The sequence below is a fragment of the Corvus cornix genome, chromosome 11, assembly GCF_000738735.6.
Source record: "Corvus cornix cornix isolate S_Up_H32 chromosome 11, ASM73873v5, whole genome shotgun sequence".
Classification (NCBI taxonomy): domain Eukaryota; kingdom Metazoa; phylum Chordata; class Aves; order Passeriformes; family Corvidae; genus Corvus; species Corvus cornix.
Genome location: NC_046341.1, coordinates 15,828,017 through 15,850,568, shown reverse-complemented (window position 1 = coordinate 15,850,568; position 22,552 = coordinate 15,828,017). Strand labels below are relative to the sequence as shown.

Below are 22,552 nucleotides of genomic sequence, written 5' to 3'. Positions count from 1 at the left end.
TAAGTCCTAAGTAATTTTGTTTAATATTTAAATCATTTTTGAGGGGAGAAGCAGTACAGCAAAGGCAGAAGGTATCTTTGAACCTAATTTTGTGTTAGAAATGCTTTTGGTACCTTTTTGCAGACTGGTCTGTGTAGCACCCAGGCTAGAAATACAAAGTGAGATAATAGAATTGTTTAGGAGAGTCTTGTGCTTGCCTTTCTGCTCCTCAGTGGATGTGTGTGGGTTTGGCTGAGATTCCCTTTCTGCTTTGTTTTGTTCATTACCTTGTTCTGTGCTGCACAGAGTGAGAGCAGTGAGTTATCAGGCGCGGGACTGAAGGGGAAGATGAAGATAGCCTTCTTGTCCCACAAGAAGTGGGAGGTGAAGCAGCAAAGACAGGAAGACTGATTCAGGAAGATAACACAGTATCTTACAACGTGGGGGACTAGAGAGCTCCTTAGAGGTAAAAGAACTGACAAAATTTCACAGCAGGCACTAGTGGGAGATGAGACTCCAAGGGGAAACATCATGCCATGAGAGACACAAGCTTTCATTGATCACAACGTGCCAGGATGTCTCCATGATAGCCTTGTCTAGGAAACCATTAACTGGTGAGGAGGAATATGATATCTGACAACTTTTTGTTTTGTTTTAAGAGGTACACATTAAAAATACATCTAACGTATGGGACACAAAGAATCTAAATAATGTTATTAAACTTCTGGTAGATGTGAATCTCCAGGGATGTTTACATATGCTTTTGAAGAAAGCTGAAAAACATTAGATTTTGCATTTCCAGGCTTAATTCATCATTTTATTTTGTTCTGATTAAAGAAATCTATGCAGAATTATTAAGTTGCTCAAAATAAGCCCAAAATAGAGGACTGAGTTTTATAAACATTTTACATATTTGTGTTTAATTTGTTGAAAATAGGATAAAATCTGCTCTCATTTGGCATCCTGAATACAAATATTAGGAACCCAATCCCCTGATGCAGTATAATTTTTAACAGTACAATTTAAGTCTTCCAAAAGATATTGTGCACACTTTTATTTTACAATAAGGTGTTTTTTTTTTTGTATAGAAAAATAATTCATGTGTTTGTCTTTGTACCTTATGAACTGAACTGCTGTGTGTTGGTTTCTTTGCACATCTGCCTTCACTGCAGAAGAAAAAGAAAATGAAGTTCCACTAACAGTGTTTGATTTGGAAATACATTTATTTAGCTGGCTCAAAAAATTAGGTTAGGAGATGAGTGCATGGAGGGTCTTTTACCTCTAAAATATAAACCTTCTATCTCCCAGTGCAGGAGTGTTAAGTGCAGAGCTTTTAAGTTGAGAAAATATGCAGTTCATGTGAAAGGTTTGATAGCACTATATACCCACCAAAAGCTTAAATGTGCCTGACTGGTTTTATGGAGGACAGTAAATTAGTCTTTGCTTTACCTCTGACAGGTGAGAAGCAGTTCTTGCATGACCGGTGGCTCTCACCACACGTCGGTACCACACAGGTGAAGCTTTCCCTTTCAAAATGATGACTGGTAAGAAAAACAAGATGTCTTTGCTGGTTATAAATTTAACTCTTCTATGATTAGTCTGGGCCAATTAGGACACCCCTGGGGTTCAGACTATGGCTCAAGTACAAGCTTGAAAGCCTGATTAGCTGAGGTCTCTTGATACTTGTTCTTGGTAGTAAATGCTGGCACATATAGTATTGATTTTCATTTAGATATCTTAATGTTTCCAGACAATCCTAGCAGATGTGGGCTGAACTCAGATCTACGAGAGTGCTGGACTGCAATCTGCAAGCATTTTTCTTGCCATTTTGTTTCATTTTTCCTAAACTTAACTGATTTGAAATCAGGAGATATAAATGAAAAATGCAGAGTTTGCCTATCAATCATGGCATGTACAAACATTGCTACTGCCCTTTTCTAACATCCTATTACCACTGGGTAGTTGGCTAGTCAAACAGGAATAAAAATTACACTGCAAACATCATAAGTTAGGCTTGATTTGTTGAGCAAGAAGCCTGACAATTCTGTAAGAGTTATATACCTCAGCCTCGCTGAAAATCAGCCTTGTTATGGCTCTGGTACGTCTATAAAGATTGTTCATTTCATATAAAACAGCTACCTGCACTGAAAGGCCTGAAAGGAAGAATGATGCTGGTTATAAATATAGAGGAAAATCTATTTGTCTGCCCCTTCGTGCTGTTAGCAAGTCACACGACGCAGCCCGGCCATGGTTCCTCGGCAGCAGGGGGAGTTTGCCATGGCCACCTTTCGCTTTCATCTTCTGGCCTGGGCTGAAGCACATCATCTCTCTTTGTCATATGAGATAAAGCAATGAAGTGTGACCAGTGCCACTGCATTGCACTCTGCCCACCAGGAGCACGTTAATGATAATGAAAAACTATACTGCACTGCATTTAAACTAAATGTGAGCGTAAGGCTGTCTGTCGGCAGACTGGTGGAACAGTTAATGTCATAAAAGATAAATAGAAATTATTAGAATTGGCTTGGAAGGGATTTTTTATAGAGCAGGGTTGTATTCCTTTAAAGTTATACATTATCAGACTGTTAAATCTAATTTCAGACTACTGGGTAATTAAAATGATTAACATTATTTACTCATATAGTTCAATTCATTAAGGTTTTAAACACCCTTTACACACTATTTATGTTGAAAATAGAGAAATAATGTGTTAAAATGTCTTGGACCATTAATCATTCAAATTTGCTGTATAACTATTTTCTCAAAACCTTAGCACCACAGTGAATATTTACAAACCTCAGAGGCATTTTGAAAGGATGAGCAAAATCAAATTCCACCCACCTCTGATATGTCCAACAGACCTTCGGTAGTTTCCAGGTCTATTGTGTTTGCAAGAAAAATCAGGCAGAAACATCCTAAGGTTGTCTTAAAAGTTATTCTCCCCAGGGCCTTGTACAAGTCTTGGCTGTGTTCATCTGGGGGCTTGCTCCCCTTTTGATATGTGAAGGGAGCAGCATGGATGCTGTTACTGAAGCTAAGAGGAGCTCCATGGATAAAGTCTTGTGTACTGAAATGGAAATATACTCTGAGTCTGGCACTTAGTTTTCAAGTGTGTCAGATGGAATTTCTTATTATCTACTGACAAACCAGTTTATTAGATGGATATAAGAAGAGATCTTCAGGCTAGTAAATGCTGCCATTAGTCAGAGGTGAAACACCCACTTCCCTTCTGTGTTGGCATTTATAACAACCTCTGAAATACTGTGGGAAAAGTCATGAAAGTCAGTATACAGTATGTGACAAGACAATTACAAACTGCATATTGATGCTGGTCTTTTGAAAAGATTGTCTACGGGCTTTTTTTAGTGCTTTGAAACACCAGGGGTTGGTATGTTATCTTGTTTGTTTTTATTCCTGTGCCCACTGAAAATAGCTTTTTGAAAGAAATGCTGTAAAATGTAGGGGGCTGTTGGATATAGTCTAGACTGGGGTCCCATGTTCTGGGAAGGCAGATTATTGTGTCTGCCTGTCCCTGGAAACACTGGAGGACCATGGAGTGGCTCATAGTGCACCAGGGAGGGATCTCAGTCCTTGCCTGTTGGAGGTTCTGAGGTGCATATGTGGCTGCAGGAAGCTGCTGAGTCACGGAATGTCCTGTTCTCCAGAGGCCAGATCTGCTGAACAAGTGTGGTCATTACTCTTTTGTGGCACCAGTAGTAAGAGGAAGAGGTAGTTTTAATTAGCCTCTTTGAAATCACCCAAGGACTCGGCTGATGTGTCAGAAATGTAGATGGTATTAAACACGATGACACAGCTGTATTTTCCCAGCTGGCAGCATGACCCCAGCACCAATGCTGTATTTAGTATCCAGGGTCTCCCACTCTGAGAATATCCAGCACTATTCAGACTCCTCCTGCATGCTATTTCAGGAGTCACGTGCTCTGGGTAGACAGTGCAGAAGTGGCTTCCTAATTTAGATGTTCGGTATTAGGCTCAGTCATCTTAACACATTTACTAAGGAGCTCTGCCTTCTAAGATATTCATTTACCAGGATGCCCAGATGCAGTTAGAGACAAGTGCAGCAATCCCAGGATCATTAGTGAATGGTGTACTGACAACAAAGGTATGTCCAGTCAAGTGGATCATCTACCATCTCCTTGGAGAGGAGAGGGTCAGTGAACTGTTGAGGATCCACACGAGTCTCCTGGAAGAAACCCTTTTTTACCTCTTGGATTAGCCACTTTCTCCCTTCATTCCATCACTCTTAGGCTCTGTGTAAAGTTGCCTGACATAGGGAGGGGCTCACTATGCAGCCTCAGACCATGGTGTTTTCTAGGGCCATGTCTTGTATCTGATGCAGTTCTAGCTCTAGAAAATAAAGGCAGCTGTCAGCCTGTACCAGTGAGGATGTTTCTAATGTTATTCATCATTCATTTCAAGAGTAACATGAGCATAGCCTTTCCCTTGAGAGACTGACAGCTGTTATCATCTCAGCAATACTCTAAGCTTTTGCTGACTTTAGGGAACAGAAATCCCAGGGTTACTCCTGAATTTCATGTCAGTCCAGCCCACCAAAATGGCACACACAGGTACTGTACCACTGCAGAATAAGGATCATAATTAGCAGCTCCTCCTGTGAATATTAAGAATATACTTCTTTTAAGCAATTAATTTTCTTAAGTTTTTCCTACCCAAGTCCAGATGGAGGGAGGCAAGGTGGAGAGTAGCCCCTTTAACTTGGACTGAGATGTCTACCTGTGTTTTTGGTGCTCTCTGCTATGTCCTGTGTGTCTGTCTTACTCAGAAGCCTGGGACTTTGGCATATTTGTGATCTCTGACATCACTGTGATAGTCATGACTTCTGCCTCCTCTTCCTAAACTTGTAAATTTGGATGGCAGAAGGTGGGATAAGGAAGGGAATCCAGAGGACTGAAAGGTGCTTCCCTATTCACAGTAGTAAATTTTCCTGTTGCACTGGGTTTATAAACCAGAAATTTATCCATCCTTTTGATGTGTGACAGAGTTTTGGCCTTCAAGTTAATCTGGCTGTGTTTGGTCACAAAGTATTAGGATTGATGCTGGTGCCCCCAGTACCTTTGCCTGAGCCGAGCTCTCCTGGGCATTGTTGGACTTGTTTCCCCACGGGGCTGCAGATGAGTTCTGCCCAAAGGATCAGTCAGAAGAATATGCTGAGCTGAAAATATAACCCCAGAATACCACAAACCCTCACAGATATCAGTGAAATACAGAATAAAAAATTTAATCTGGGTCTCTGCCTTTTCTATTTTGCTAATAATTAGAAATATATAACATGGGAATGACTTTTATTGTTGGTATATCTGGGAAATTATTTTTCCTTTGAGTTTTTTTAGACTTCTTATACCGCCCATTGATTTTGATTATTTACTGTTTGACAAGGGGAACACAGGCAGCCCATGCTGTGCGAAAGATCAGAGGTGCCTTCATTCCTCAAGGCTATTGCCTTCTTTAATTCTTCAGTGTAGGATCAGCAAACTGATTGCATTTTCTTCTGTTTGACACTTTATATTTCACATTTCTTCATCAAACTATGGTAACATGCTCTCTTTTAGAGCAAGCTGCTCCGAGGACATAGCCTTTTTGTCTTGGCCGTTATTATAACTCTTTGGTGACTTGTAACAGTGACTTTCAGCCACTGTCTTGATTCATCGTCTTTCTGTTAAACTGGATGGAGTTGAGTATCTTGTTAATCCACTTTTTGTGCTTTTCTTTTATTGGTGTTATATGTATTTCATATTTAATCATTGCATGATGTGGCTTGAGGGCAGTTGTTCTTTGATATTTATTTTTTCCTAACCAGGATAGTCTTACAGGCCTAAGGGGAGATTTTTGAGCTGCAAACACTGTATGCCAAATCTGGTAGTAAAAAGCACAGTACAAATATTTGCAAATAGAAACAAATAAATGTACACTCTATTTGGGCTTGTAGTTATGTGTGTGTGTTTTTGAAAAACAGCTCCTTGGACAGATATGTTTTACAGTGGTGGGAAAGAAGCCAAAGGGATAGGAGCGTTTAGAGTCTTGCTACTTTCTGAGTGATCCACTTTCTATTGGCAAATAATTAATGTAAGTATCTGAAATAGAAAAAACAGAAGTTCTGTCAAACCTGACTTCAGGTTATGGTTCCAAATATTTTGATCAAATAAGCTTCTCTCTCCTTTTCGGTATTGTAAGATAGGCAATGTAATACATATTTCCAGTGACTAATGTTTGTGCTGTGAGTCCCTGTAAATGAAAACTTGGGTGATGTTAGATCAAAGTCTACAGTAATTTCATAATTTCTTTAAGAAATTGTTTTCATCTCTAGTTGGCATCAGTCTAAATGAATCAGTAAAATGGGATGATCTCAGCTCATATAAATAATAGCAGCCCTCTCCTGTTAGAAATGTCTTTCTTCTGAAAAAGCCAGTTGTCCCACATTAATGCATTTCTAATCAAAAACACTAAGCCCCATATGGTATTTTTTAACACATTTGAGAACCCTGGTTAAGGCAGAGCTCTAAATGTACTGGAAACCAAAGTACATTGTTTTTCAGCACTCAAGAGAATGCGCAAAAAGTAGACCCTTGTATTTCTGTCTTACCCTGCTCATTAGTTTTACAATTCTGGGTCTCATTCTCTTTCGTATTCCTCTTTCTCTGGTTTTTTTTTTTTGTGTGTGAAATGACCTTCATGTTACCATATAGCAGGGTTCATCCTCTCTCTCCCTCTTAAACATAATGAACATGAGGAAAGCTCTCTGAGACATGAACAAAAACCAGGAGGGGACATCTCAGAATACGAGGGGATGGTGAGGAAAGAGGTCCACAATACTTCAAACTAGCAAAATATTAGAGCTTAAGATAGAGCTTGCCTGTAGAAATGCTGCTCAAAAAGATTTTGCCCACATTTTTGTGAAAAAAAATCTAATAAGATACTTTGGGATTAAAATATATTTGTGTTTTTGCTTATCCTTTAAATGGCATCTATTTCCTCTGTCATCATTAATTGCCAAAATTTCATATTGTGACACATAAGGTAGAAAATAAGCATGAGTTACTAGAGTCAATATTGTATATTAGCTAAAATTTCTCATGCTGTGGAGGCCCTTCAAGATATATATGCATCCAAAAATACCCCTACATTTCAGGTTTAATTCTGTAATTTTACTGGTTTAAAGCAGGTCTTTTAGCACCAATTAAAAGTGTTACCATGGTGTTTTCTAAAATTTGCTGGTTTTCAGCACAGAATCCTATCAGAAGGTTGGTGAAAAGGTCAGCCCAAAGCAGGGTCAGCTGTGTGGGGCTGCCCAGGACCACAGCCTGTTCAGTTTTGCAGTTTCAAGGATGGAGCCTTGCTGGGTCCTTGGGTCAGTATTTGACCACCCTCATGTTAAGTAAGCAAACAATTTAGTGAAGTTTTCCTGTGTTCCAGGCATGTGGAAACCTGTGTCCAGACTTTCCATGTAAAAGTGGAATGAAAAACACTCAGTACCTTCGCTCCCTCTTTGTCACTGAATCTCCTGTGCTGGTTGATCTGCGGGCCCACACTTTTTTCAAACCTCCTTTTGTTGATCTTGTGCTTAAGTAAACCCTTCCTGTCCTTCCTAATATCCCTCACTAGTTTCAGTTTGATTTCTGTAATCCAACCTTGCATTTTGAGCAATATGTTTGCTTGGTAGCACATTCCCACTGTCACCTTCTGTGTGTGTCCTTTCCATATCAGCAGAAGTTCCCTGTTCTTGCATGGTGGCCTTCAGACACACATGCTCAAATTCCTGCCTTTTGGAATGGGCTGCTTCTAGCTTTAAGGAGGTTTTGTGCCACAAAAAAAAAAAATCCCCAAGAAGGGGGGAAAAAATAGTTTTTAGTTCTGGTAATTGCAAGGTAAGCAAATATATTTCTGTGTGTATACTAGGAAACAAAACTGCCCTTAATGGCAAATTTGGCAACAGAAGGAGGAATGATAGGGAATGGGGAGTGGTAATGAAAGGGTTTAATTTCAGCATGCACAATTCAGAGCTTGAGGAAAAGTCAGATAAAATTCTGTCTTAACAACCTATAGTTCAACTATTCTTCCTAGCAGAAATAGGCCTTGTGCAGAGTGATGGTCTGGCTGACAAACAGGCCTGTGTCACTTCATTATACTGAACATCATCTGCTTCAGAGTTTTTACATTCATTTTTAAAAAGTAGAATGTAAAGAAAAATTAATTACTGGCCACTACACAGTGCTTTTTGATGGAATGATCAATTTACGGGGAGGATAGAGCTTGCCCTCTCTCTGGGTGTGCATGAGTTTTAAACAGGCTAAAGCATGCAGGATGGAAAAAGACCTTATCAGAGGCACACTTAGAAAGAAGTAACTATCTGAAATTATTGTTCAGCACACCTGGAGTCTCTTTCAAGCCATGTGAGGCCACTTCCCGCAGTGTCAGCACCAAATGGTTATTCCAGGAGGGTAAGAGAAGCTAGAAATTTAGTTAGCAGAAGGAAAACCAGGCATGCCAATGTGCTTCCTCCAGTTAACTTAAATTGCCCCTGCGACCCTGCAGCGCTTTACACTGATGTTCTGCTGTAACATTACTTGAATGACATTTTGTCATTTGCTGAATGTTAACCTGCAGAAACGCTATCTTTGCTCCTTTACTTTGAGACAGGATGACATGCGCTGCAGCCCCCAGTTGTTGGGGGGTAATTTTATGCTCCTTTCCTGACAGACAGGATTCCAATAGCACCATATGTCAAAAACTCCAACCCATTCCAGTCATGTACCCACACCGTCCAGCTGTCACAGCTATAATTATTGAAACTAAAGCCCAGAGAAGTTTCTAGTTTTGGAAATGCTCTAGTCTCCTTAGATCTTTACTACTGATGTTATAGCTGATTAGGACCCTGCCAGCCTTCTGTTGGTCTCTTGAAAACTGCTGTAATTCCCATTCATCATGGAAGCTAACCAGCTGCTCCAGAGCCATCCCCTCAAATGTGTTGCTTGATGTTGTACTTTGCTGTTGTCCTGACCTTGATACTTTGGATGTTCAAACAAAGGCTCCTTATTTTGTTGAAGGTGGTCCAAAAGGAGCCAGTTAACTAGATTCTGCACAGAAAAATGGAAGCATTTTTTGTTTTTACCTGGTGTTGCTGTAAAGACTGATCCTAATCCACGCTCTGTTCTTGGTCATCCTGCCACAGCTTCCTGGCCATTGCAGATGGGGGAGGGAGAGGCAGAGACCCCTGGAATGCTCTCCTGTTGGGCTGACACTGAGCTTTTGGTAGGAACATCTGTCTTGTCTCTTAGCAGACATGAAAGGGGCTTCTGTAATCAGGGTTTTGAGCCTTTACAGCCACTTTTGTCACTTTTAACCAGATGTAATGAAATTCAACATCTTTTGATTCTATTTGAAACTTTGGTCTGAGTAGAGAGTTCAGCTATTGGCTTTTTCTATTAAAATCTTAAAGCTGAAAGCTTTATGATCTTGAGGTGTTTGTATGTTTTAGGCTTTTTTGACAGCCTTTGCATTCATATCTCTTGCAGTGCAGATATGTGTAGTACATAAAGTAGCACCTTTTTAGATTGCATTTTCACACCATAGTCTTTATTTTTTTATTTTTTTTGGCCTCCAGGAATCAGCCCCCTTGTACCTGTTGCAGTAGCTTCACTGACAGTGTTAGTTACACTTTTCTGGTTTGTTCATTCACTTAGAAGGCATTTTTTATTCTAAATATATGAAAGCTTTTATATTTAAATAAGAAGCACTTAAATTAGCTGGCTTATATTTTGATCAAATAGCAATTTGTAATCTATTGCCTAGACTCCAATATGCTGCTCTCAACCTGGATTTTCTAAACTCTTTTGAGATGCAAGGTAAGAAAATGTCAATATCTTTAAAGAAGAAATGTTTTATGGATGAAGAGAGATTTTTAAAATGTGAAAAGAAAGACTGATTTGGAATTCTTCGACTGGAACAACTGACTAATTTGGTGAAGAAAATGAGAGAGAAATTTGCTAAACATATTCTTTAGCAACTTTCTTCTAATAATGAAGAAGCTATTCCAACACAAACCATCACACACGCACACACAAAAAAGGGAATTTGATATTGCTGCTGAGAAAGCTCAGGATGACTTTGTCTATTGGAAGAAGATCAAGTGTGTTGTCATGCAGATCACTGGCTCCCTTTTACAAGCAGCAAGGATGGTGTAGATTTAAAAGACAGACCAGATTTTTCAGAACACACATAAGAAATTATCCCAAGTGGAAAATAAACTGTGCCTAATTTATGGTTAATTCATAGTTTTAGATTTTATTTTAATGGCCTGATTAGGAAAGAACTAAAAGATTTGATCTCATGGACCCCGAGGTCCTTGTTGTTTCCCAAATCTCCAGTTGCAGGGTCCTGTTTTTTTCTCATTAACCAGCTCTGTGTGGAAGCCTGACGTCAACAACTTCTGGACAATTGATTGTACCTGAGCCCACTTTTGGCAGTCTTGGTAGTCACCTTATGCTGAGCTGAATAACAGTTGAAATGTGACTGGTGAATAGGAGACTGAAGGAGAACAAAAAGGCAGTGATCAGCCAAAGAGCTCAATACATGAGTTAAATGCATCATATGCTTACATGGATAACCAAAGACACTAAAAGAAAGTAAACAGAGACAAAAAAATCAACTGGAGAAGCAATCAGTGTAAAAGCAGCAGAGGGATGTGTAAAGAGAAATGTGGCACAAGGATCATGTCCCAAACAAGGGAAACCCTGAGCTGGGTGTGCCAGTGCTGACAGAGAAGCCCCAGCAAACGGCTCAGGACAGCCAGCAGAGAATAAAGGATGGAGAGAACACGGTGAAGTGCTCTGCACTGTGGGGTACAAAACATGAGGCAGATTGTTAGAAAATTCCTACTAGAACTGAAGGAGAGAATACACTTTGGAATTCTGAGACATGGTAAAAACCTCAGTAAAAAATGGCAAAGGTGAAAGCACAAGCTCTGTCTAGTAGACAGCGAATATTGAGTAAAACACGACTTGTTCAGAACAAGACTTGCAAAAAACATACAGGACTGAATGAGTAGGAGAAAATAAAAAGAAATTAGGTCTCTTTCAGAAAATAATAAAGTAATGCTTGCAGAATGTATGAGGAAGGCACAACAGATACTTTTATGGGGTATTTTTAAAAAGATGGAAATTGGTGTAGTTGCAATATAGCTGAATCTACTAATAATTGCCTTGAAAATAGATTTAGCAAGTTATCTCACAGAAATGGCATATTTTGGAAACTTAGGGCCACCAAAAGCCTTGATTAAACTAATAGAAAACATGTACAGTTATAGAAGAGGCCAATAGAAGGAATTTCTGTAATCACAGGAGTGGGTTGAGCCAGGTTTCTGTTACTGCTGTTGTTCTGTTTAGTGTTGGTTTGGAATTAAAAGATGAAGGGAAAGGGGGGAAAGAATCATATTTTATAAGAAAACAGTGAATACACAGCTTCTCAGAGGATATTCTTCTTATGGCTTCATTAAAGAACCATCAGAGGTTCCTTGGGGAAACTAAGACCAATAAGCAGAAACTCAGACTGAGGTTCAGCACACAGAGATAAGGAATGAAGTCTGAGACAACTTAAAAGGGACTGTGAAAAGAGAGTTTGAGGAATTTCAGATAACTCTTCTTTTGCTTTTGCCTCTTGTTTGATAATAGTGCTATTTCTTTTTACCAAACCAAGTCTCTTGCTTCAGGAAAACTATCTTCAACATAAACTTGTTAAAAAGGGAATGTGTGGGCAGTAGCACCCTGGAAAGCTGTACATGGAACTTCAGTCTAATGGATCTTAGTATTAAGCAGTCTGGAGAGGCTGACTTAGTGGAGAGTGCTCTGATGGCTAAGGCACTGCAACTAATATCAATTTTGAATGCAGTTGTATGTGTTTGAATGTTCTCAGTAATAGGGATATTGAGTCCTTTTCCCTCTTGCTAAATCTAACAAATAATTGGGCAATTTCCTACACTCCTCAATCCAGGTAAACGATAGTTAAGTGCCCATTTTCCCCTGACTGTGTGTGACCTGGGAGATTGTGGGGGTTTAATGTCTTGATTTAAATGAAAGTTGGAAATGTTTACAGAAATTACTTTTCTTGAGTATATGTAACTTTCTTATCCTTCAGCAATGTTGTAGCTGGAGATCACACAGAAGGTGCTTAACTCTCTGTCGTACCATAGTATTGCCAAAACAAACACAGGCTTAGTGTCTTGCAGCAGAAGTGCAGCAAAAAATTCAGATAGGGAGTTCACTGGCCTAATAAATACTGTGTTGAGTTGGATATGGAACCTGTATTGCATGCAAGTTTTGTGATTTATTGTACCTATGCTAGCTAAGGCAAAGGAAGCATCCAACTCTCCTAGGAAGCAATAGAATTATGCCAAGATTTTTTTAAACATTATGTTTTATACTTAAAAAAAAATCTGACATATGAAAATTTATAATTTCACTTTTAGGCTTGAGTTGAAATGTAAAGAAAACCTTGTTCTTATGAGATACTTTGAAAATTATTCAAAGACAGCAGTACTTTTACAAACTTATAATTTAAAAGAATGTAGCAGTAATTATGTAAGTGCAGTGATGGATTGATATCCATCTGCTTGGTCAGGAAGACTTGCTACTTTAGACTGATTTCATAATTACCTTTAGTTTGAAATAATTCCAGTTTTTTACTTTAAAAAATAATAGCATGTAATAAAAAAAAAAAAAAGAAGAGCTAAGAAAATAGTAGTTGTTATTTCTTGTCTTGGTTTTTTGTTTTTAACTGACAGTGTGGTACAGAATTCTGCTAGGCAGAAGCATGCCAAACTGATTTTTATAATCATTGCTATTATTACTGTTTATTACAATAATATACTTTAAATTTACAGTTTTGAGCCATCACTGCTATATAAGACTATACGTGTAGCTATACATACCTAATTATTTGTGGAAGGTATTAGTATTGTAAACACAGCTTATCTTTGTTATGAGAGTGGCATTAATAACAGAATTTCATAAATGCCAACATACAGTACGATAATTTCAAGACTCTCTGAAAATATGGTGTATTGTAGCTGAAGATGTTCACAAATGCATGTTGTGTGTGGGGAGGGGGAGGAGGGCTGTTTTGTGCTTAGAATGCTTTCTGATGCATAAATATTAGCATTAAATAATTTTGAATACCTTGTTTTCTAAAAAGATTAGTAGCTCTTCTCTGCATGATAAATTGTGCAAGAGTTATTGTTCACACCAGTCTTTGCACTGTATTATCCAGTGTAGCTTTAAATAACCCAGCCCAAATTATGCTCAGCAAGCTGTTGGGAAAGCTTGGAGGAATCTCAGAGCTGAAGGGCCAATTTGTGCCCTGACTTACATCCTGTGCAAGTGCACTGACTTCATGCTGCCTCTAAAGGATATAAGAAAGGAGAGAATTTAATCTGTAGCTTTTGTTTTATTATTTTTATTTAGCTTCATTCTATTTTTTTTTTCTATTTTTTGTTTATGTGTGGTTCGATCCTCCTGCACAGGAACCTTGTGCCTGTGTATTGCTGGTTTATAGATAGCAGCATTTCACCCTCTCTTGCTTGGCATCTCAAATGTGATATGGAACTCTTATTAAAAAACAAAAAATAAGAGAGCTACAGGCTTGTTTACCAAAACTCTGGTTTGTATTGGATCACATTTGGAATCCCAAGCTTTGCACTTGAAAATATTGCACAATAATGTATATCCTTTGTGTAAAATATACTTGTTATCTCATTGTGGCTGTGAACTTGTTTCTTTAAATTGGTAAGTCTTAAATTGGTAAGTGTGTGCCAGTTCTTATTTCTTTTTTGTGCATCTGGATTGTCTTTTCTCAGTGACCTTTTTACAGTCCATGTTGCTCTGATTTCAGAGCTATTCTGTGTGTTAAGTTATAGGCAGTGTAAATGTGACTTCTCTAAATTTGGGTTGAGTCACCAAAGATCCATCAAGCTGTCGTATTACAAAGTGTCAGTGTATTCTTTGGCCTGATATTATATTTCTTCCTATCTTCTAATGGTCTACGAATGACATCTTATGCTAGGAAGTAGAGCGACTGAAGTAAGGGATCTTTGGAAATATCAGAGTCCTCTCACTTAGGTCTTTTCTTCTGCTTTTGCTCCCTGATGACTCCTGCAGCAAGAAAACCTCAAATTTTGGGTATTGTGAAGTGACTGGCAGCAAGTAAGACAAGCAGAGACATTCACACATAGACCTAGTATTAATTCAAGCTGTGCAAATAATTAAACACGCCAAGTGAAAGAGGTGAACTGAGCAGTTTCCACTGAGTTTAAGGACAAGGTGAAGGATTCCACTTTACTTAATGACCTTAAAAATAAAAAGTATTTTGTAAGGCCATCCATCTTACAGTAATTAGAACTAAGTCTGTTTAACAAGGAGGGTGTGAGGCCAGTTGCTGAATTTGCCTGTTTTGCTGTCCCACCACATACCTTGTGTGTGTTCATTGGTGAGGGAATCCAACTGAAATGGGTGGGACTGGTTTAGCGGGTGGTGCTTCATCGTGTGGGAGTGGATTTTGTGAATAGGTCCTCCTGAAGTGCTCTTTTATTAGTCTGTTGTCTGTACTTCCAAGTGCTGAAAGTTCACCTCACCATTGATTATTTCAATGAAAACAGGAAAAATTTCAATGGAAAAGAAAAAAACCAGTGCAATGTGTAAATTGTGTCTAGTTCACAGATCCTCCCATTGTTATTTCCAGGTGAGGAGGATGCTCACCCTGTTCAATTGCTAAGCTAGAAGAAAGCTGTTGTCTGACTGGAGAGTAGAAGAGATTCAAGAGTAGAAGTTATGCTACAGTTCAGTGCTTGCCACAGTTTGTTTTCACAACAGTTTAATTTGGCAGTAATTGAATTGGAGAAGCAGGTTTGGAGTGACAAGAAACAGAAAATAAATGCATTTTTTTGGTGATTAATGACTTCAGAAATAACTGGCTTAGAATAACTTGCTGGCTCTAACCCTTCAGTCAGGGTTACTGTGTAAGCTGAGTTTGGCTCTTCTGCCATTTTACATTTTCTGGGCAGTCAGTTACAAGTTTGATTATCAGAGATTTTGGCAAAATTATAACAATTTGAAAAGTTCACTGAACCTGCAAAAACAGTGAGTAAAATTGCTGGTAGGTATCATAGACTAATGAGAAAAATTAATGTGGGTCAAACATAGCTGTGGTTAACCTCTGCAACACACTTAAGATATACAGTCTTGCACTAATTGATCGAAAGAAATTGTGATCTCCACTTGAAATCCGATTCAAATTATAATGTACAAAAATGCTTCCAAAAGGACAATAACCTTTGTTTGTCACATCACAGAAAAGCAGCCTGAGAAAGCAAGAGCCTTGTGCTTCCACATCAGGATCTCTTTTCTGTGCTGTAATACCATTTGCACTGTACAGAAAAGGAAAAATCTGTCTTCATATCATTTGTTTCCATCAAAGCCATGAAGTTTGTCTCCTAGGATTCCTCCTTAAGTGGTCTTTAGAAATTCTTGCATAACTTTGGCACATCTTCTACCCAAACTGTTCTCTCACTACCTTCGTTATTTCAGACTAAGTTTTCTGCCTTCTGAAGAAGTTAGAGAAGCAGGTGTCAGTAGGAATTCCCACTGATACTTCAGGTTCCTAGAAGTTTAAGCCTTGTGTAGGGAAGTTGTCATGAAAAGAAGAAAGGATGAAAATTTCAGTTTGCTCCAGTTACAAGCCAGCATTAATAAGTGCCTTGGTTTTCTGTTTCCTTATAGAAAGTTTTGGAAACTTACTCCTGTGCAAGCATAATTTTTGAAAGTTCTTTTAAGGAAGCTATTAACTCTGCTGGCATATGGAGAATTTATAATTTCTGCAAGTGTTATATAGGAGAGACCCTCTCATGTAAGCATCTGATGCATTTAACTCATGTTATGAAATATGCCTCTATATCTGGCAATGATTTCAAAATTTCCCGAGCTCTCTGTTTAAACTATAACAGAACTTCCAAGCACAAACTGTCACTGAAGGGGAGCTAAAGTTACAGTATGTTATGCTTAGGTAAAAAATATTAACAGAATATTTTAATTGTTTAGGCAGAGCAGACACAAAGTGATGATGTGCACTTTTTCCAAAGTTATGTTAGCATTTACTTTTGTATTCCACACTGATGATTAACCTCTCCCTTTGTTCCCTATCTCCCAAAGACTTTTTCTGACGTGTTTCTGAAATGCATTTCTTCTCGTGCAGATAACAAACTCTGATTCTGCTGGCCAAAATTTTGAACTGTTGATTTGGGGTTTTTTTGCTATTAAATTCCAGCTGCTCAAGGAACTGGGGCTCTTCTCCTCCCCTTTCCTTCCTCTCTGCTCCCACAAAACCAGTCCATGTCACATGGCAGTTTTCCTGAAGGGCTATAATCCTCCCAGCTGACCACTCACCCATGACCAGCTGCCTCACTTGCACCTCTTCTAAAATAGGTAGTTTTTGAAGTGTTTTGCTCTTTTCTCTTTGAAGTATGAAAAGTGTATCCTGGATGTGGGGCTTATGGATGATTCCTCCAGTGGTAGGAGTGTAACTGATGACTGGTGAAAATAAGGACATTTTTGTTGCAGAGCTACTGCATGTGTATCTAAATCACATGCTACTGATTGTGTAGTTTCTTTGTGAGATATCTGTGATTACAGTTTGTTTTCCTGGAACTTAAGAGTTACCAAGTGGAATAATGTTCCCAAACACTGTGTTGCTGGAGTACCTGCTTCTCTTGCTGTTTGGTGGTCAGAAAATCTGACTCACCAAAGCTCAAAGAGAGCTTTGGCTGCTCATGCTCTTCCCTCCAATACTGTTTAACTCTTCCCTGGGTCTATAGCAAGTTCTGCTAAGACATGAGGATTAATAAGTGTCTTTCCCCTAAAAATCCAAGGCATCCAGGCTATTATGGCATTATTGTTGAAGGCTGTTTACTATGCTGCCCCTAAAGAAGCTTCATTTTAATTTGTCTAAATTAAACACTAAAAGCAGCTCAAATAGTGGGTTTTCTATCAGGAAGCACAGCCACGTATATAGGCCTGTTACTGAAGCTGACAGGGGCTTGAATTATTGCTATGAATGATTTTAGATGTTCTATAAGTTTATATAAATTTCTTTTCAAACTTGGAAAATTTTCTTTCCAATCTTACCACGTTTTAAAATGAGAAAGTGAATTTTTATAGTCCTGTTGCAATGGAAAGGTTGACCTGAATAATTGCCACATGAATGACTTTAATTAAACGAAAAATTAAGTAAATGATGGAATGATAAGATTCTATTTTATTCTATGAAGTCCTTAGAAAACCAGCATTATAACTTTAAAAGTGCAGGAGATAAAGATGTTTACACTTAATTATGTTGATTCTTTGCCACTTTCCTTTCTCTTCCTTAAAAAAAAACCCACCACAAAACACTGTTTTAGCAAAAGCTGTTTCCATCATATTATTTTTTTCAAGGTAAATACTCAGTGCCTAGACTTTTAAACAAGTGCTTTATTCTTGAAAATTAAAATAAAATATTTTCATGTAATCAGTAAATTTTGTTATGAAACTTTACAGCAGCTATATTAAACGATAAGAATAACTACTATTTTGAAATTCTGAACATCTCATAATTAGACCAGCCTTTAAGAAATATTCAGAGTTAAGGCACATTAGAATGTATTCCACAACATGGAGACAGCCCTGACAAAGAAACATTATTCTTAGATTTACAATTAATTACCCTTATGTCTATACCTTGCATTCAATTTGCATATCTTAAAAGTGCTGTAAATTTCATAGCACTCCCTTGTTATTTAAGATCATTCTGCTTTAGTAAAAGTTTCCACAGTGATAACTTTCTCTTGATTATGTAGTTGTGAGGTCAATAAATTTGGCTTTACTTGGCTCTACAATGTTATAATTTTTCTTTTTTTGTGTTGTTTTTCATTATTTTGCTCCTTGCTCCTCCTGCCCTCTCATTTATAATCCCCTGAAGAACCAGTAGATAGAGAAGTCTGGCTCGAAGACGAAGTGAGTGGTCAGATCCTCAGATGTTATCTTTTTCCCAGAACGCACTGGTACTGGGTGTCTGATATGTTCTATACATCTTTCTAGTGTCAACCTCATTAAACAAATACACCTTGATGTATAGCTCTCAAGAAATGAAATTTCATGCAATGAATTTGCTCTATATCAGCTCATGTTGTCCCTCTCTCTCCCCCAGTCTTTTCTACTCTGGGAGTAATTTTGTTCTTGATTTCGAGCATAATTTTACATGGTGACCGTCCATAATTTTGCAAGCAGAGATTTGTCAGTGTTTTCTGGTATTTAAAGAAATATCAGATTTTCTGCTCACAGCTTGGTGTTTCCTGCTTTCTAAACATGGAATCCTTGCCTCTGGGTAAGGTGTGGTACATTTGGGAGGGTGGGTCAGAATGTTTACTTTGGTTAGATATGTATGGGGATTTTCTCCAAATATTAGACATGTTGTAGCATGTTTGTTGTATATTCCATAGACTTCTATGAGTAATTATATATCAACCTGTGTTTTATGCTCCAATTCAAGGTTAACACAACATCCTATAAGCCAGAAGGACATTGAACACTTTGCAAGAACAGTAAATATTACCCTCATCCCTTTTTCCCCCCTTTTTTCTCCCCCTTCAGCTTAAAAGAATTTTAAAAAGAAATATGTTTTCAAACTAAAATAAACCTTCTTTAATGAGACTATATATTATTTACAGAAAAATGCCACTAAACTCAATTAGTACTGGTCTCACCAGCGGGTAGCATTGAAGTTCTTGAATTTTTTTTTAATGTAGTTCATTGAAGTAATTACTGAATCTGGGGCAATATTCTATTTTTAATCAATTTAAAAAGTATAATGTATGAGAAAACTCAACACACTGTATGGATTTTTGTAGATTCACTGCTGCAAAAAACACACTGACAAATGCATAAAGTTTATGCCCACCTTTCTTTTACTCAGAAAAAGTTAGAGTGTCACTTTAAACAGGTAATTCCTTGTTGCCACCCCCGTATTATTAATTGCTAGCTGATTAGAGTTATTTAAAAAGTTATTATTGCAGCTTCTTTCATTTAATATTTTATTGTATAACACTATTATTTAAAACTACTTTGCTGGATAACAGCAGCCATCCAAAACATTGTCTGTTGCTCAGAAACAGAAATAATAAAAATAATGGAAAGCAGAGCTATTGTGTTAAACTAATGACTGGTTATCCTTCATATGTTAAACAAAACCTCAGAATACAGTACTTTGAAATGCTTTGTCATTGAGTGATCCAATCATTGTGAACTTTAAAGCTGAGTATATGTTTTTAAAATGGAAGAATCTGTCTCTTTTCCCTTGGGACATGATGTTGAAGTTACAGGAAAGAACAGGGTGCAAGATTTAACAGATATATCAATCTCTGCTTTTGAATTTCTCTCAGGCCTTTTAATACATAAGTAATTTTGAAGAACTAAAGTAATCACTTTTAACCTTACTTTAATGGGCCTAATACAAGCAAGTGTTGAATGTGGCACTATTCTATTAGATTATAATATAACATTCCTATTAAAATAATTTTTAAAAACCTTCCCAAAATTCCAATAACAGTATTTCATGGAATATAACATGGTAGTGGAGATTAGCTAGCCCTAGAATACCTTGGCAAAAGTGTTCAAGTAGCAAGAGTTTTTCTAGTCTTATGTCCTATATACATCTGTTAAATTACTCAGAGATCTCATTAAATAAAGCTAATGTACTTGTAAAACAGTAGGGAGAGACAGTATATCATTGTAACTGTTAGAAAAGCCATTCTGGCAAGGAGGGAGCCAGGAAGGCTTGGTGTATGCTGGTCAGTGGAGATGTTTCTAGGCCATAAATCTTGGCCCTTTCCTGCCTAGTTATTGTGTATTTCTTTAGGTGAGAGATTGATTGTAGCAATGGAAGATGAATTTGCCCATAGACCCTTTCTTTTTTTCTGTATACTCCTGATGCCTTGCCAAGGTGATAATGTGCTTTTTTTTTTCCTGCAATCATTTGTTTCAGATTAAAAGCGTGAAACTGCATGGGGAAACACAAGAAGGCTTGTCTCTGCAGACAGGCAAAGGTGAGGGCATGAAGATGTATAACTATCCCAGGTGGGAAAAGAGTACAGTTTACCCCCTCAGGATTTGAAACAGGTTTGTCTGAAGGAGAATGAAGCAGGGTAAAATTGATAAAGAACCCCAGCGTTTCTTCATTGTTCATTTTGAGAATGGTATTTTAATTATTTTTTAAAATATGACTGTGTTACGCAACTAAAATAGTTTGTTTTACTAAAATATTCCTTACCTGTCTGTTTTCTGCTGAGCAAAATGGCTCAAGAACTGCCTCCTCTGTGTGTCCTGCCCTGCTGTTTGTGCTACAGACTGAGCAGGGGATGCTTTTCAGGAATATATACAGATGCTGAATTTATAAGGATCAATATAGTCACAAATGTTGTACAACATGTCAGGATATCATAAAAAGCAGGCAGTTCTACATAAAATACTAGCTTTATCTCAGAGATTTTAAAGCCTCATTAAAATGTGGATAAAGTCCATATATGGAATGGCAGCATTCAAAAGGTTGAAGTTGTGTATCTGTGGTGCAGAAGTTTTAACCATTATATTTGAATGTCAGTTGACTCATTTGATCACAGCGGATATTAATGTGTAACAAGTGAAGAGGATGGCATGCATCATATACATCTTATAACCAATAGGATTTGTTTAAGGTTTGGGGAGTGTTATGTAAAAAGTTGTCCCTTAATTTTTGAAATCTGAGGTTCTAAAAGAGAGATGACCCTGTGAGCATCTTGTAGCAATCAAATTTTACATCACAGGACTTCCAGGCAAACTTTATAAGTCCTGCTAAGAAAAGACCTCACTGCTTAATTGGGCAGAAAGATGGGGTGGTTCAGTGGCCTTTCCTGGTGCTGGAGGGGCAGTGAGAGAGTGGGATTGTGGCTGGGGTGGGAACCTGGTCAGAACAGAATAGATACCTTAAAAAAACAAGAGGCTGTGTCTGCAGCTGTTGGCAATCTTAGCACTGAAAATTGCAAATATCCGGGTTCTTGCATGTCTATGGAATTTCACTGTTCTAGCTTTGCAGATAGTTTATTTTCACTAAAAGATGGTGTTTGCTCCTGCTTGCAGTGCTGCTTGCCAGATTTGTGACACTCTGATAGCACGCTGTACACATCTGCTTGGCAAAGTTACCTGGTGGTGAGAAATCTGAGGATTCTGAGTGTTTTTTCATGGAGAAACTTTGAAAGTCAAGTAAATACTTTTATCTTGACCTTTCTGCAAGGCTGCCCCATATTCACTAGTTGTCAGCACATGTTTGTCTGGAGTCATTCGTCACTGCCATCCGTCACTCCTCTGCCATTCCCATCAGTCCCATTATCTGGGATCAGGAGAGAGCTGAGGATGTAGCCTGAAGGATCATTAAACCTCAGCTTCCAGGTACTGCAGGTAGTCCAGGTGGTCTGTTGTTATTTATAATAAAGAAACAACACAGCAGAACTGCCTGGCAGTGGCCCATGAGGCCCAGAGAAAGGACGGGCTGAGGGATGTCATCACTGAAGGACAGCTAAAAGTGGACTTTCTTTCTCCCACACTGTAAGCAGACAGGATTTATTGAACATCTGTTCAGTACATGGCTGGGAAGATTGATTAATTTAATTGCTCACACTTTGCTTAAGTAACATTTAAATACTTAATGTCAGGTTTGAAGGATATTACAACATTTACTAGCACACCTTTTTAAAGAGGCAGAGTTTCTCATTGCTTTTTGTGTCTTTCAAGGAAGTTGAAATGCATCCTGAAATTTACTTTGCCCAGAGGTCTGGGAAAACTGGAGCAAGTGGGAAAAGCTGCTTCCTTCATAAATGCAGGTAGATATTTTTTGTATTTTAATCATTGTGGTAAATCAGTAATTTAATGAGGTGGGATCATCCTCACTGAATGGTGGTAATTTTCCTTCTGGTATCCAGGATAAAGACAATTCAGCATATTGTATATTTTGGTACCCTTTAACATAATATCATGGTCAAATTTAAGGAGTAGATGAGTTAAAGCCACGATAATTTATTGCACGTTCTATTCATAGAGGGTATTTGGGACGAAATTCCTGAGATCATCTTGAGGAGTCCCACCCATGTACCAAAGGGCAAACAGTAAACAATGGAACATTTAGTGTTGCTTATTTCTATGCATTTTGTATACATCTGATAATTTCTCAGTTGTGTAGCTCTGAAAAGCTTATCTGATCAAAGTCTGACCAAAAATGATAAAATCCAACTGAAAGGGTTAGCAGGCACTGAGAGTATTTGGCTCAAAAACTAAGCCTTGAGCAAATATGCCACAGTTCCCCATACTTTTGAAGCATTGAATGTTGATATTATTGCCTGTGTTTCTGTAGCAATGTCTGTGACTACCAGCAAATGCTTACTGTTTAAAGATAAAGGGTGAAGCTCCTTGTTTTGCTGCAGTGTAGGAATGCC

The 22,552-nt window shown here is 38.1% G+C and overlaps 1 long non-coding RNA gene across 2 annotated transcripts in view; it reads left to right on the top strand.

Annotated features, from left to right (window-relative positions):
• The window catches only part of LOC120410613, a 55,743-nt gene that overhangs the window by 10,893 nt on the left and 22,298 nt on the right, over positions 1 to 22,552 (top strand). The window contains exons 1-4 of one of the 2 annotated variants that reach the window (XR_005602913.1): positions 303 to 445; positions 1,438 to 1,523; positions 20,074 to 20,134; positions 21,855 to 21,943. This is a non-coding gene — a long non-coding RNA (uncharacterized LOC120410613). Of the gene's footprint in view, positions 1 to 302; positions 446 to 1,437; positions 1,524 to 20,073; positions 20,135 to 21,854; positions 21,944 to 22,552 lie in introns of those variants that run through there. The other variant, XR_005602914.1, reaches the window with a different exon arrangement.